The 14,084-nt window shown below is 39.6% G+C and overlaps 2 non-coding genes across 2 annotated transcripts; both read right to left on the bottom strand.

Moving 5' to 3' along the window:
• Positions 1–3,712: 3,712 nt before the first annotated feature.
• TRNAK-UUU (transfer RNA lysine (anticodon UUU)) lies at positions 3,713–3,785 on the bottom strand. Its single transcript has one exon. It is a non-coding gene; the product is annotated as a tRNA-Lys (tRNA).
• Positions 3,786–7,230: 3,445 nt separating this feature from the next.
• On the bottom strand, positions 7,231–7,303 carry TRNAK-UUU (transfer RNA lysine (anticodon UUU)). Its single transcript has one exon. It is a non-coding gene; the product is annotated as a tRNA-Lys (tRNA).
• Between the last annotated feature and the right edge of the window lie 6,781 nt (positions 7,304–14,084).

Raw genomic sequence — 14,084 nt, 5'->3', positions numbered from 1 at the left:
AAACAAAAGCTTTGGTGGAAAATCAAAAATGTGCCCAAAATCTGTTAAACAGACATAGAAGGGTTGTTTCTGCAATAACCAAAGATGTTCTCAAGCTGCTTCTCTACCCTCAGTTTTGCACAGTAGAACACGACAATAAAGAAGCAGAGACTCAGTGGAAAATCAAAGATGTGCTCAATAAAGACATTTGACAGCTTGCTTTAGCAAGTATGCCTGAACAGTGACTTGAACCCTGGACCCTCAGATTAAAAGTCTGATGTTCTACCGACTGAGCTAACCATGCTCGGAAACCTGTAGTTTTAGCTCTTCTAAGGGTCTCTACAAACAATATGGAGGTAAAGAAATAAAAGCTTTGGTAGAAAATCAAAAATGTGCTCAAAATGTGCTAAACAGACATAGAAGGGTTGTTTCCACAAAAACCAAAGACGTTCTCAAGCTGCTTCTAAAGCTTCAGATTTGCACAGTAGAAAACGGCACTGAAGAAGCAATGACTCAGTGGAAAATCAAAGATGTGCTCAATAAACATATTTGACAGCTTGCTTTAGCAACTACGCCTGAACCCTGGACCCTCAGATTAAAAGTCTGATGCTCTACCGACTGAGCTATCCAGGCTCTGAAAAATGCTCTTTTTAGCTCCTCTAAGCATCTCAACATAAAATATGGAGGTAAAGAAACAAAGCTTTGGTGGAAAATAAAAAATGGGCCCAAAATCTGTTAAACAGACATAGAAGGGTTGTTTCCACAAAAACCAAAGATGTTCTCAAGCTGCTTCTATACCCTTGGTTTTGTACAGTAGAACATGGCACTGAAGATGCAAAGACTCAGTGGAAAATCAAAGATGTGCTCAATAAAGACATTTGACAGCTTGCTTTAGCAAGTACGCCTGAACAGTGACTTGAACCCTGGACCCTCAGATTAAAAGTCTGATGCTCTACCAACTGAGCTATCCAGGCTCGGAAACCTGTAGCTTTAGCTCTTCTAAGCGCCTCTACAAACAATATGGAGGTAAAGAAATAAAAGCTTTGGTGGAAAATCAAAAATGTGCCCAAAATCTGTTAAACAAACATAGAAGGGTTGTTTCCACAAAAACCAAAGATGTTCTCAAGCTGCTTCTATACCCTCAGTTTTGCACAGTAGAATACGACAATAAAGAAGCAAAGACTCAGTGGAAAATCAAAGATGTGCTCAATAAAGACATTTGACAGCTTGCTTTAGCAAGTACGCCTGAACAGTGACTTGAACTCTGGACCCTCAGATTAAAAGTCTGTTGTTCTACCGACTGAGCTATCCAGGCTCGGAAACCTGTAGTTTTAGCTCTTCTAATGGTCTCTACAAACAATATGGAGGTAAAGAAATAAAAGCTTTGGTGGAAAATCAAAAATGTGCTCAAACTGTGCTAAACAGACATAGAAGGGTTGTTTCCACAAAAACCAAAGATGTTCTCAAGCTGCTTCTAAAGCCTCAGTTTTGCACAGTAGAAAACGGCACTGAAGAAGCAATGACTCAGTGGAAAATCAAAGATGTGCTCAATAAAGATATTTGACAGCTTGCTTTAGCAAGTACGCCTGAACCCTGGACCCTCAGATTAAAAGTCTGATGCTCTACGGACTGAGCTATCCAGGCTCGGAAAAATGCTCTTTTTAGCTCCTCTAAGGATCTCAACATAAAATATGGAGGTAAAGAAACAAAGCTTTGGTGGAAAATCAAAAATGGGCCCAAAATCTGTTAAACAGACATAGAAGGGTTGTTTACACAAAAACCAAAGATGTTCTCAAGCTGCTTCTATACCCTCAGTTTTGCACAGTAGAATACGACAATAAAGAAGCAAAGACCCAGTGGAAAATCAAAGATGTGCTCAGAATCTGCTAAACAGACATAGAAGGGTTGTTTCCACAAAAACCAAAGATTTTCTCAAGCTGCTTCTAAACCCTCAGTTTTGCACAGTAGAAAACGGCACTGAAGAAGCAAAGACTCAGTGGAAAATCAAAGATGTGCTCAATAAAGACATTTGACAGCTTGCTTTAGCAAGTACGCCTGAACAGTGACTTGAACCCTGGACCCTCAGATTAAAAGTCTGATGCTCTACCGACTGAGGTATCCAGGCTCTGAAAAATGCTCTTTTTAGCTCCTCTAAGCGTCTTTACATAAAATATGGAGGTAAAGAAACAAAGCTTTGGTGGAAAATCAAAAATGTGCCCAAAATCTGTTAAACAAACATAGAAGGGTTGTTTCCACAAAAACCAAAGATGTTCTCAAGCTGCCTCTATACCCTCAGTTTTGCACAGTAGAAAACGGCACTGAAGAAGCAATGACTCATTGGAAAATCAAAGATGTGCTCAATAAAGATATTTGACAGCTTCCTTTAGCAAGTACGCCTGAACCCTGGACCCTCAGATTAAAAGTCTGATGCTCTACCGACTGAGCTATCCAGGCTCTGAAAAATGCTCTTTTTAGCTCCTCTAAGCATCTCAACATAAAATATGGAGGTAAAGAAACAAAGCTTTGGTGGAAAATCAAAAATGTGCTCAAAATCGGCTAAACAGACATAGAAGGGTTGTTTCTGCAATAACCAAAGATGTTCTTAAGCTGCTTCTATACCCTTGGTTTTGTACAGTAGAACATGGCACTGAAGATGCAAAGACTCAGTGGAAAATCAAAGATGTGCTCAATAAAGACATTTGACAGCTTGCTTTAGCAAGCACACCTGAACGGGGACTTGAACCCTGGACCCTCAGATTAAAAGACTGATGCTCTACCAACTGAGCTATCCAGGCTCGGAAAAATGCTATTTTTAGCTCCTCTAAGCATCTCAACATAAAAAATGGAGGTAAAGAAACAAAGCTTTGGTGGAAAATCAAAAATGTGCCCAAAATCTGTTAAACAGACATAGAAGGGTTGTTTCCACAAAAACCAAAGATGTTCTCAAGCTGCTTCTAAACCCTCAGTTTTGCACAGTAGAAAACGGCACTGAAGAAGCAAAGACTCATTGGAAAATCAAAGATGTGCTCAATAAAGATATTTGACAGCTTCCTTTAGCAAGTACGCCTGAACCCTGGACCCTCAGATTAAAAGTCTGATGCTCTACCGACTGAGCTATCCAGGCTCTGAAAAATGCTCTTTTTAGCTCCTCTAAGCATCTCAACATAAAATATGGAGGTAAAGAAACAAAGCTTTGGTGGAAAATCAAAAATGTGCTCAAAATCGGCTAAACAGACATAGAAGGGTTGTTTCTGCAATAACCAAAGATGTTCTTAAGCTGCTTCTATACCCTTGGTTTTGTACAGTAGAACATGGCACTGAAGATGCAAAGACTCAGTGGAAAATCAAAGATGTGCTCAATAAAGACATTTGACAGCTTGCTTTAGCAAGTACGCCTGAACAGTGACTTGAACTCTGGACCCTCAGATTAAAAGTCTGATGCTCTACCAACTGAGCTATCCAGGCTCGGAAACCTGTAGTTTTAGCTCTTCTAAGCGTCTCTACAAAGAATATGGAGGTAAAGAAATAAAAGCTTTGGTGGAAAATCAAAAATGTGCCCAAAATCTGTTAAACAAACATAGAAGGGTTGTTTCCACAAAAACCAAAGATGTTCTCAAGCTGCTTCTAAACCCTCAGTTTTGCACAGTAGAATACTACAATAAAGAAGCAAAGACTCAGTGGAAAATCAAAGATGTGCTCAATAAAGACATTTGACAGCTTGCTTTAGCAAGTACGCCTGAACAGGGATTTGAACCCTGGACCCTCAGATTAAAAGTCTGATGCTCTACCGACTGAGCTATCCAGGCTCTGAAAAAAAAAAGCTCTATTTAGCTCCTCTAAGTGTCTTAACATAAAATATGGAGGTAAAGAAACAAAGCTTTGGTGGAAAATCAAAAATGTGCCCAAAATCTGTTAAACAGACATAGAAGGGTTGTTTCTGCAATAACCAAAGATGTTCTCAAGCTGCTTCTCTACCCTCAGTTTTGCACAGTAGAACACGACAATAAAGAAGCAGAGACTCAGTGGAAAATCAAAGATGTGCTCAATAAAGACATTTGACAGCTTGCTTTAGCAAGTATGCCTGAACAGTGACTTGAACCCTGGACCCTCAGATTAAAAGTCTGATGTTCTACCGACTGAGCTAACCATGCTCGGAAACCTGTAGTTTTAGCTCTTCTAAGGGTCTCTACAAACAATATGGAGGTAAAGAAATAAAAGCTTTGGTAGAAAATCAAAAATGTGCTCAAAATGTGCTAAACAGACATAGAAGGGTTGTTTCCACAAAAACCAAAGACGTTCTCAAGCTGCTTCTAAAGCTTCAGATTTGCACAGTAGAAAACGGCACTGAAGAAGCAATGACTCAGTGGAAAATCAAAGATGTGCTCAATAAACATATTTGACAGCTTGCTTTAGCAACTACGCCTGAACCCTGGACCCTCAGATTAAAAGTCTGATGCTCTACCGACTGAGCTATCCAGGCTCTGAAAAATGCTCTTTTTAGCTCCTCTAAGCATCTCAACATAAAATATGGAGGTAAAGAAACAAAGCTTTGGTGGAAAATAAAAAATGGGCCCAAAATCTGTTAAACAGACATAGAAGGGTTGTTTCCACAAAAACCAAAGATGTTCTCAAGCTGCTTCTATACCCTTGGTTTTGTACAGTAGAACATGGCACTGAAGATGCAAAGACTCAGTGGAAAATCAAAGATGTGCTCAATAAAGACATTTGACAGCTTGCTTTAGCAAGTACGCCTGAACAGTGACTTGAACCCTGGACCCTCAGATTAAAAGTCTGATGCTCTACCAACTGAGCTATCCAGGCTCGGAAACCTGTAGCTTTAGCTCTTCTAAGCGCCTCTACAAACAATATGGAGGTAAAGAAATAAAAGCTTTGGTGGAAAATCAAAAATGTGCCCAAAATCTGTTAAACAAACATAGAAGGGTTGTTTCCACAAAAACCAAAGATGTTCTCAAGCTGCTTCTATACCCTCAGTTTTGCACAGTAGAATATGACAATAAAGAAGCAAAGACTCAGTGGAAAATCAAAGATGTGCTCAATAAAGACATTTGACAGCTTGCTTTAGCAAGTACGCCTGAACAGTGACTTGAACTCTGGACCCTCAGATTAAAAGTCTGTTGTTCTACCGACTGAGCTATCCAGGCTCGGAAACCTGTAGTTTTAGCTCTTCTAATGGTCTCTACAAACAATATGGAGGTAAAGAAATAAAAGCTTTGGTGGAAAATCAAAAATGTGCTCAAACTGTGCTAAACAGACATAGAAGGGTTGTTTCCACGAAAACCAAAGATGTTCTCAAGCTGCTTCTAAAGCCTCAGTTTTGCACAGTAGAAAACGGCACTGAAGAAGCAATGACTCAGTGGAAAATCAAAGATGTGCTCAATAAAGATATTTGACAGCTTGCTTTTGCAAGTACGCCTGAACCCTGGACCCTCAGATTAAAAGTCTGATGCTCTACGGACTGAGCTATCCAGGCTCTGAAAAATGCTCTTTTTAGCTCCTCTAAGCATCTCAACATAAAATATGGAGGTAAAGAAACAAAGCTTTGGTGGAAAATCAAAAATGGGCCCAAAATCTGTTAAACAGACATAGAAGGGTTGTTTACACAAAAACCAAAGATGTTCTCAAGCTGCTTCTATACCCTCAGTTTTGCACAGTAGAATACGACAATAAAGAAGCAAAGACCCAGTGGAAAATCAAAGATGTGCTCAGAATCTGCTAAACAGACATAGAAGGGTTGTTTCCACAAAAACCAAAGATTTTCTCAAGCTGCTTCTAAACCCTCAGTTTTGCACAGTAGAAAACGGCACTGAAGAAGCAAAGACTCAGTGGAAAATCAAAGATGTGCTCAATAAAGACATTTGACAGCTTGCTTTAGCAAGTACGCCTGAACAGTGACTTGAACCCTGGACCCTCAGATTAAAAGTCTGATGCTCTACCGACTGAGGTATCCAGGCTCTGAAAAATGCTCTTTTTAGCTCCTCTAAGCGTCTTTACATAAAATATGGAGGTAAAGAAACAAAGCTTTGGTGGAAAATCAAAAATGTGCCCAAAATCTGTTAAACAAACATAGAAGGGTTGTTTCCACAAAAACCAAAGATGTTCTCAAGCTGCCTCTATACCCTCAGTTTTGCACAGTAGAAAACGGCACTGAAGAAGCAATGACTCATTGGAAAATCAAAGATGTGCTCAATAAAGATATTTGACAGCTTCCTTTAGCAAGTACGCCTGAACCCTGGACCCTCAGATTAAAAGTCTGATGCTCTACCGACTGAGCTATCCAGGCTCTGAAAAATGCTCTTTTTAGCTCCTCTAAGCATCTCAACATAAAATATGGAGGTAAAGAAACAAAGCTTTGGTGGAAAATCAAAAATGTGCTCAAAATCGGCTAAACAGACATAGAAGGGTTGTTTCTGCAATAACCAAAGATGTTCTTAAGCTGCTTCTATACCCTTGGTTTTGTACAGTAGAACATGGCACTGAAGATGCAAAGACTCAGTGGAAAATCAAAGATGTGCTCAATAAAGACATTTGACAGCTTGCTTTAGCAAGCACACCTGAACGGGGACTTGAACCCTGGACCCTCAGATTAAAAGACTGATGCTCTACCAACTGAGCTATCCAGGCTCGGAAAAATGCTATTTTTAGCTCCTCTAAGCATCTCAACATAAAAAATGGAGGTAAAGAAACAAAGCTTTGGTGGAAAATCAAAAATGTGCCCAAAATCTGTTAAACAGACATAGAAGGGTTGTTTCCACAAAAACCAAAGATGTTCTCAAGCTGCTTCTAAACCCTCAGTTTTGCACAGTAGAAAACGGCACTGAAGAAGCAAAGACTCAGTGGAAAATCAAAGATGTGCTCAATAAAGACATTTGACAGCTTGCTTTAGCAAGTACGCCTGAACAGTGACTTGAACTCTGGACCCTCAGATTAAAAGTCTGATGCTCTACCAACTGAGCTATCCAGGCTCGGAAACCTGTAGTTTTAGCTCTTCTAAGCGTCTCTACAAAGAATATGGAGGTAAAGAAATAAAAGCTTTGGTGGAAAATCAAAAATGTGCCCAAAATCTGTTAAACAAACATAGAAGGGTTGTTTCCACAAAAACCAAAGATGTTCTCAAGCTGCTTCTAAACCCCCAGTTTTGCACAGTAGAATACTACAATAAAGAAGCAAAGACTCAGTGGAAAATCAAAGATGTGCTCAATAAAGACATTTGACAGCTTGCTTTAGCAAGTACGCCTGAACAGGGATTTGAACCCTGGACCCTCAGATTAAAAGTCTGATGCTCTACCGACTGAGCTATCCAGGCTCTGAAAAAAAAAAGCTCTATTTAGCTCCTCTAAGTGTCTTAACATAAAATATGGAGGTAAAGAAACAAAGCTTTGGTGGAAAATCAAAAATGTGCCCAAAATCTGTTAAACAGACATAGAAGGGTTGTTTCTGCAATAACCAAAGATGTTCTCAAGCTGCTTCTCTACCCTCAGTTTTGCACAGTAGAACACGACAATAAAGAAGCAGAGACTCAGTGGAAAATCAAAGATGTGCTCAATAAAGACATTTGACAGCTTGCTTTAGCAAGTATGCCTGAACAGTGACTTGAACCCTGGACCCTCAGATTAAAAGTCTGATGTTCTACCGACTGAGCTAACCATGCTCGGAAACCTGTAGTTTTAGCTCTTCTAAGGGTCTCTACAAACAATATGGAGGTAAAGAAATAAAAGCTTTGGTAGAAAATCAAAAATGTGCTCAAAATGTGCTAAACAGACATAGAAGGGTTGTTTCCACAAAAACCAAAGACGTTCTCAAGCTGCTTCTAAAGCTTCAGATTTGCACAGTAGAAAACGGCACTGAAGAAGCAATGACTCAGTGGAAAATCAAAGATGTGCTCAATAAACATATTTGACAGCTTGCTTTAGCAACTACGCCTGAACCCTGGACCCTCAGATTAAAAGTCTGATGCTCTACCGACTGAGCTATCCAGGCTCTGAAAAATGCTCTTTTTAGCTCCTCTAAGCATCTCAACATAAAATATGGAGGTAAAGAAACAAAGCTTTGGTGGAAAATAAAAAATGGGCCCAAAATCTGTTAAACAGACATAGAAGGGTTGTTTCCACAAAAACCAAAGATGTTCTCAAGCTGCTTCTATACCCTTGGTTTTGTACAGTAGAACATGGCACTGAAGATGCAAAGACTCAGTGGAAAATCAAAGATGTGCTCAATAAAGACATTTGACAGCTTGCTTTAGCAAGTACGCCTGAACAGTGACTTGAACCCTGGACCCTCAGATTAAAAGTCTGATGCTCTACCAACTGAGCTATCCAGGCTTGGAAACCTGTAGCTTTAGCTCTTCTAAGCGCCTCTACAAACAATATGGAGGTAAAGAAATAAAAGCTTTGGTGGAAAATCAAAAATGTGCCCAAAATCTGTTAAACAAACATAGAAGGGTTGTTTCCACAAAAACCAAAGATGTTCTCAAGCTGCTTCTATACCCTCAGTTTTGCACAGTAGAATACGACAATAAAGAAGCAAAGACTCAGTGGAAAATCAAAGATGTGCTCAATAAAGACATTTGACAGCTTGCTTTAGCAAGTACGCCTGAACAGTGACTTGAACTCTGGACCCTCAGATTAAAAGTCTGTTGTTCTACTGACTGAGCTATCCAGGCTCGGAAACCTGTAGTTTTAGCTCTTCTAATGGTCTCTACAAACAATATGGAGGTAAAGAAATAAAAGCTTTGGTGGAAAATCAAAAATGTGCTCAAACTGTGCTAAACAGACATAGAAGGGTTGTTTCCACGAAAACCAAAGATGTTCTCAAGCTGCTTCTAAAGCCTCAGTTTTGCACAGTAGAAAACGGCACTGAAGAAGCAATGACTCAGTGGAAAATCAAAGATGTGCTCAATAAAGATATTTGACAGCTTGCTTTTGCAAGTACGCCTGAACCCTGGACCCTCAGATTAAAAGTCTGATGCTCTACGGACTGAGCTATCCAGGCTCTGAAAAATGCTCTTTTTAGCTCCTCTAAGCATCTCAACATAAAATATGGAGGTAAAGAAACAAAGCTTTGGTGGAAAATCAAAAATGGGCCCAAAATCTGTTAAACAGACATAGAAGGGTTGTTTCCACAAAAACCAAAGATGTTCTCAAGCTGCTTCTATACCCTCAGTTTTGCACAGTAGAACACGACAATAAAGAAGCAAAGACTCAGTGGAAAATCAAAGATGTGCTCAATAAAGACATTTGACAGCTTGCTTTAGCAAGTACGCCTGAACAGTGACTTGAACCCTGGACCGTCAGATTAAAAGTCTGATGCTCTACCGACTGAGGTATCCAGGCTCTGAAAAATGCTCTTTTTAGCTCCTCTAAGCGTCTTTACATAAAATATGGAGGTAAAGAAACAAAGCTTTGGTGGAAAATCAAAAATGTGCCCAAAATCTGTTAAACAAACATAGAAGGGTTGTTTCCACAAAAACCAAAGATGTTCTCAAGCTGCCTCTATACCCTCAGTTTTGCACAGTAGAAAACGGCACTGAAGAAGCAATGACTCATTGGAAAATCAAAGATGTGCTCAATAAAGATATTTGACAGCTTGCTTTAGCAAGTACGCCTGAACCCTGGACCCTCAGATTAAAAGTCTGATGCTCTACCGACTGAGCTATCCAGGCTCTGAAAAATGCTCTTTTTAGCTCCTCTAAGCATCTCAACATAAAATATGGAGGTAAAGAAACAAAGCTTTGGTGGAAAATCAAAAATGTGCTCAAAATAGGCTAAACAGACATAGAAGGGTTGTTTCTGCAATATCCAAAGATGTTCTCAAGCTGCTTCTAAACCCTCAGTTTTGCACAGTAGAAAACGTCACTGAAGAGGCAAAGACTCAGTGGAAAATCAAAGATGTGCTCAATAAAGACATTTGACAGCTTGTTTTAGCAAGTACGCCTGAACCCTGGACCCTCAGATTAAAAGTCTGATGCTCTACCGACTGAGCTATCCAGGCTCTAAAAAATGCTCTTTTTAGCTCCTCTAAGCATCTCAACATAAAATATGGAGGTAAAGAAACAAAGCTTTGGTGGAAAATCAAAAATGTGCTCAAAATCGGCTAAACAGACATAGAAGGGTTGTTTCTGCAATAACCAAAGATGTTCTTAAGCTGCTTCTATACCCTTGGTTTTGTACAGTAGAACATGGCACTGAAGATGCAAAGACTCAGTGGAAAATCAAAGATGTGCTCAATAAAGACATTTGACAGCTTGCTTTAGCAAGCACACCTGAATGGGGACTTGAACCCTGGACCCTCAGATTAAAAGACTGATGCTCTACCAACTGAGCTATCCAGGCTCAGAAAAATGCTATTTTTAGCTCCTCTAAGCATCTCAACATAAAAAATGGAGGTAAAGAAACAAAGCTTTGGTGGAAAATCAAAAATGTGCCCAAAATCTGTTAAACAGACATAGAAGGGTTGTTTCCACAAAAACCAAAGATGTTCTCAAGCTGCTTCTAAACCCTCAGTTTTGCACAGTAGAAAACGGCACTGAAGAAGCAAAGACTCAGTGGAAAATCAAAGATGTGCTCAATAAAGACATTTGACAGCTTGCTTTAGCAAGTACGCCTGAACAGTGACTTGAACTCTGGACCCTCAGATTAAAAGTCTGATGCTCTACCAACTGAGCTATCCAGGCTTGGAAACCTGTAGTTTTAGCTCTTCTAAGCGTCTCTACAAAGAATATGGAGGTAAAGAAATAAAAGCTTTGGTGGAAAATCAAAAATGTGCCCAAAATCTGTTAAACAAACATAGAAGGGTTGTTTCCACAAAAACCAAAGATGTTCTCAAGCTGCTTCTAAACCCTCAGTTTTGCACAGTAGAATACTACAATAAAGAAGCAAAGACTCAGTGGAAAATCAAAGATGTGCTCAATAAAGACATTTGACAGCTTGCTTTAGCAAGTACGCCTGAACAGGGATTTGAACCCTGGACCCTCAGATTAAAAGTCTGATGCTCTACTGACTGAGCTATCCAGGCTCTGAAAAAAAAAAGCTCTATTTAGCTCCTCTAAGTGTCTTAACATAAAATATGGAGGTAAAGAAACAAAGCTTTGGTGGAAAATCAAAAATGTGCCCAAAATCTGTTAAACAGACATAGAAGGGTTGTTTCTGCAATAACCAAAGATGTTCTCAAGCTGCTTCTCTACCCTCAGTTTTGCACAGTAGAACACGACAATAAAGAAGCAGAGACTCAGTGGAAAATCAAAGATGTGCTCAATAAAGACATTTGACAGCTTGCTTTAGCAAGTATGCCTGAACAGTGACTTGAACCCTGGACCCTCAGATTAAAAGTCTGATGTTCTACCGACTGAGCTAACCATGCTCGGAAACCTGTAGTTTTAGCTCTTCTAAGGGTCTCTACAAACAATATGGAGGTAAAGAAATAAAAGCTTTGGTAGAAAATCAAAAATGTGCTCAAAATGTGCTAAACAGACATAGAAGGGTTGTTTCCACAAAAACCAAAGACGTTCTCAAGCTGCTTCTAAAGCTTCAGATTTGCATAGTAGAAAATGGCACTGAAGAAGCAATGACTCAGTGGAAAATCAAAGATGTGCTCAATAAACATATTTGACAGTTTGCTTTAGCAACTACGCCTGAACCCTGGACCCTCAGATTAAAAGTCTGATGCTCTACCGACTGAGCTATCCAGGCTCTGAAAAATGCTCTTTTTAGCTCCTCTAAGCATCTCAACATAAAATATGGAGGTAAAGAAACAAAGCTTTGGTGGAAAATAAAAAATGGGCCCAAAATCTGTTAAACAGACATAGAAGGGTTGTTTCCACAAAAACCAAAGATGTTCTCAAGCTGCTTCTATACCCTTGGTTTTGTACAGTAGAACATGGCACTGAAGATGCAAAGACTCAGTGGAAAATCAAAGATGTGCTCAATAAAGACATTTGACAGCTTGCTTTAGCAAGTACGCCTGAACAGTGACTTGAACCCTGGACCCTCAGATTAAAAGTCTGATGCTCTACCAACTGAGCTATCCAGGCTCGGAAACCTGTAGCTTTAGCTCTTCTAAGCGCCTCTACAAACAATATGGAGGTAAAGAAATAAAAGCTTTGGTGGAAAATCAAAAATGTGCCCAAAATCTGTTAAACAAACATAGAAGGGTTGTTTCCACAAAAACCAAAGATGTTCTCAAGCTGCTTCTATACCCTCAGTTTTGCACAGTAGAATACGACAATAAAGAAGCAAAGACTCAGTGGAAAATCAAAGATGTGCTCAATAAAGACATTTGACAGCTTGCTTTAGCAAGTACGCCTGAACAGTGACTTGAACTCTGGACCCTCAGATTAAAAGTCTGATGTGCTACCGACTGAGCTATCCAGGCTCGGAAACCTGTAGTTTTAGCTCTTCTAATGGTCTCTACAAACAATATGGAGGTAAAGAAATAAAAGCTTTGGTGGAAAATCAAAAATGTGCTCAAACTGTGCTAAACAGACATAGAAGGGTTGTTTCCACAAAAACCAAAGATGTTCTCAAGCTGCTTCTAAAGCCTCAGTTTTGCACAGTAGAAAACGGCACTGAAGAAGCAATGACTCAGTGGAAAATCAAAGATGTGCTCAATAAAGATATTTGACAGCTTGCTTTAGCAAGTACGCCTGAACCCTGGACCCTCAGATTAAGAGTCTGATGCTCTACGGACTGAGCTATCCAGGCTCGGAAAAATGCTCTTTTTAGCTCCTCTAAGGATCTCAACATAAAATATGGAGGTAAAGAAACAAAGCTTTGGTGGAAAATCAAAAATGGGCCCAAAATCTGTTAAACAGACATAGAAGGGTTGTTTACACAAAAACCAAAGATGTTCTCAAGCTGCTTCTATACCCTCAGTTTTGCACAGTAGAATACGACAATAAAGAAGCAAAGACCCAGTGGAAAATCAAAGATGTGCTCAGAATCTGCTAAACAGACATAGAAGGGTTGTTTCCACAAAAACCAAAGATTTTCTCAAGCTGCTTCTAAACCCTCAGTTTTGCACAGTAGAAAACGGCACTGAAGAAGCAAAGACTCAGTGGAAAATCAAAGATGTGCTCAATAAAGACATTTGACAGCTTGCTTTAGCAAGTACGCCTGAACAGTGACTTGAACCCTGGACCCTCAGATTAAAAGTCTGATGCTCTACCGACTGAGGTATCCAGGCTCTGAAAAATGCTCTTTTTAGCTCCTCTAAGCGTCTTTACATAAAATATGGAGGTAAAGAAACAAAGCTTTGGTGGAAAATCAAAAATGTGCCCAAAATCTGTTAAACAAACATAGAAGGGTTGTTTCCACAAAAACCAAAGATGTTCTCAAGCTGCCTCTATACCCTCAGTTTTGCACAGTAGAAAACGGCACTGAAGAAGCAATGACTCATTGGAAAATCAAAGATGTGCTCAATAAAGATATTTGACAGCTTCCTTTAGCAAGTACGCCTGAACCCTGGACCCTCAGATTAAAAGTCTGATGCTCTACCGACTGAGCTATCCAGGCTCTGAAAAATGCTCTTTTTAGCTCCTCTAAGCATCTCAACATAAAATATGGAGGTAAAGAAACAAAGCTTTGGTGGAAAATCAAAAATGTGCTCAAAATCGGCTAAACAGACATAGAAGGGTTGTTTCTGCAATAACCAAAGATGTTCTTAAGCTGCTTCTATACCCTTGGTTTTGTACAGTAGAACATGGCACTGAAGATGCAAAGACTCAGTGGAAAATCAAAGATGTGCTCAATAAAGACATTTGACAGCTTGCTTTAGCAAGCACACCTGAACGGGGACTTGAACCCTGGACCCTCAGATTAAAAGACTGATGCTCTACCAACTGAGCTATCCAGGCTTGGAAAAATGCTATTTTTAGCTCCTCTAAGCATCTCAACATAAAAAATGGAGGTAAAGAAACAAAGCTTTGGTGGAAAATCAAAAATGTGCCCAAAATCTGTTAAACAGACATAGAAGGGTTGTTTCCACAAAAACCAAAGATGTTCTCAAGCTGCTTCTAAACCCTCAGTTTTGCACAGTAGAAAACGGCACTGAAGAAGCAAAGACTCAGTGGAAAATCAAAGATGTGCTCAATA

This window comes from Eleutherodactylus coqui, chromosome 7 (assembly GCF_035609145.1).
Source record: "Eleutherodactylus coqui strain aEleCoq1 chromosome 7, aEleCoq1.hap1, whole genome shotgun sequence".
Classification (NCBI taxonomy): Eukaryota; Metazoa; Chordata; class Amphibia; order Anura; family Eleutherodactylidae; genus Eleutherodactylus; species Eleutherodactylus coqui.
This window is presented reverse-complemented; position numbering and strand designations above follow the sequence as displayed.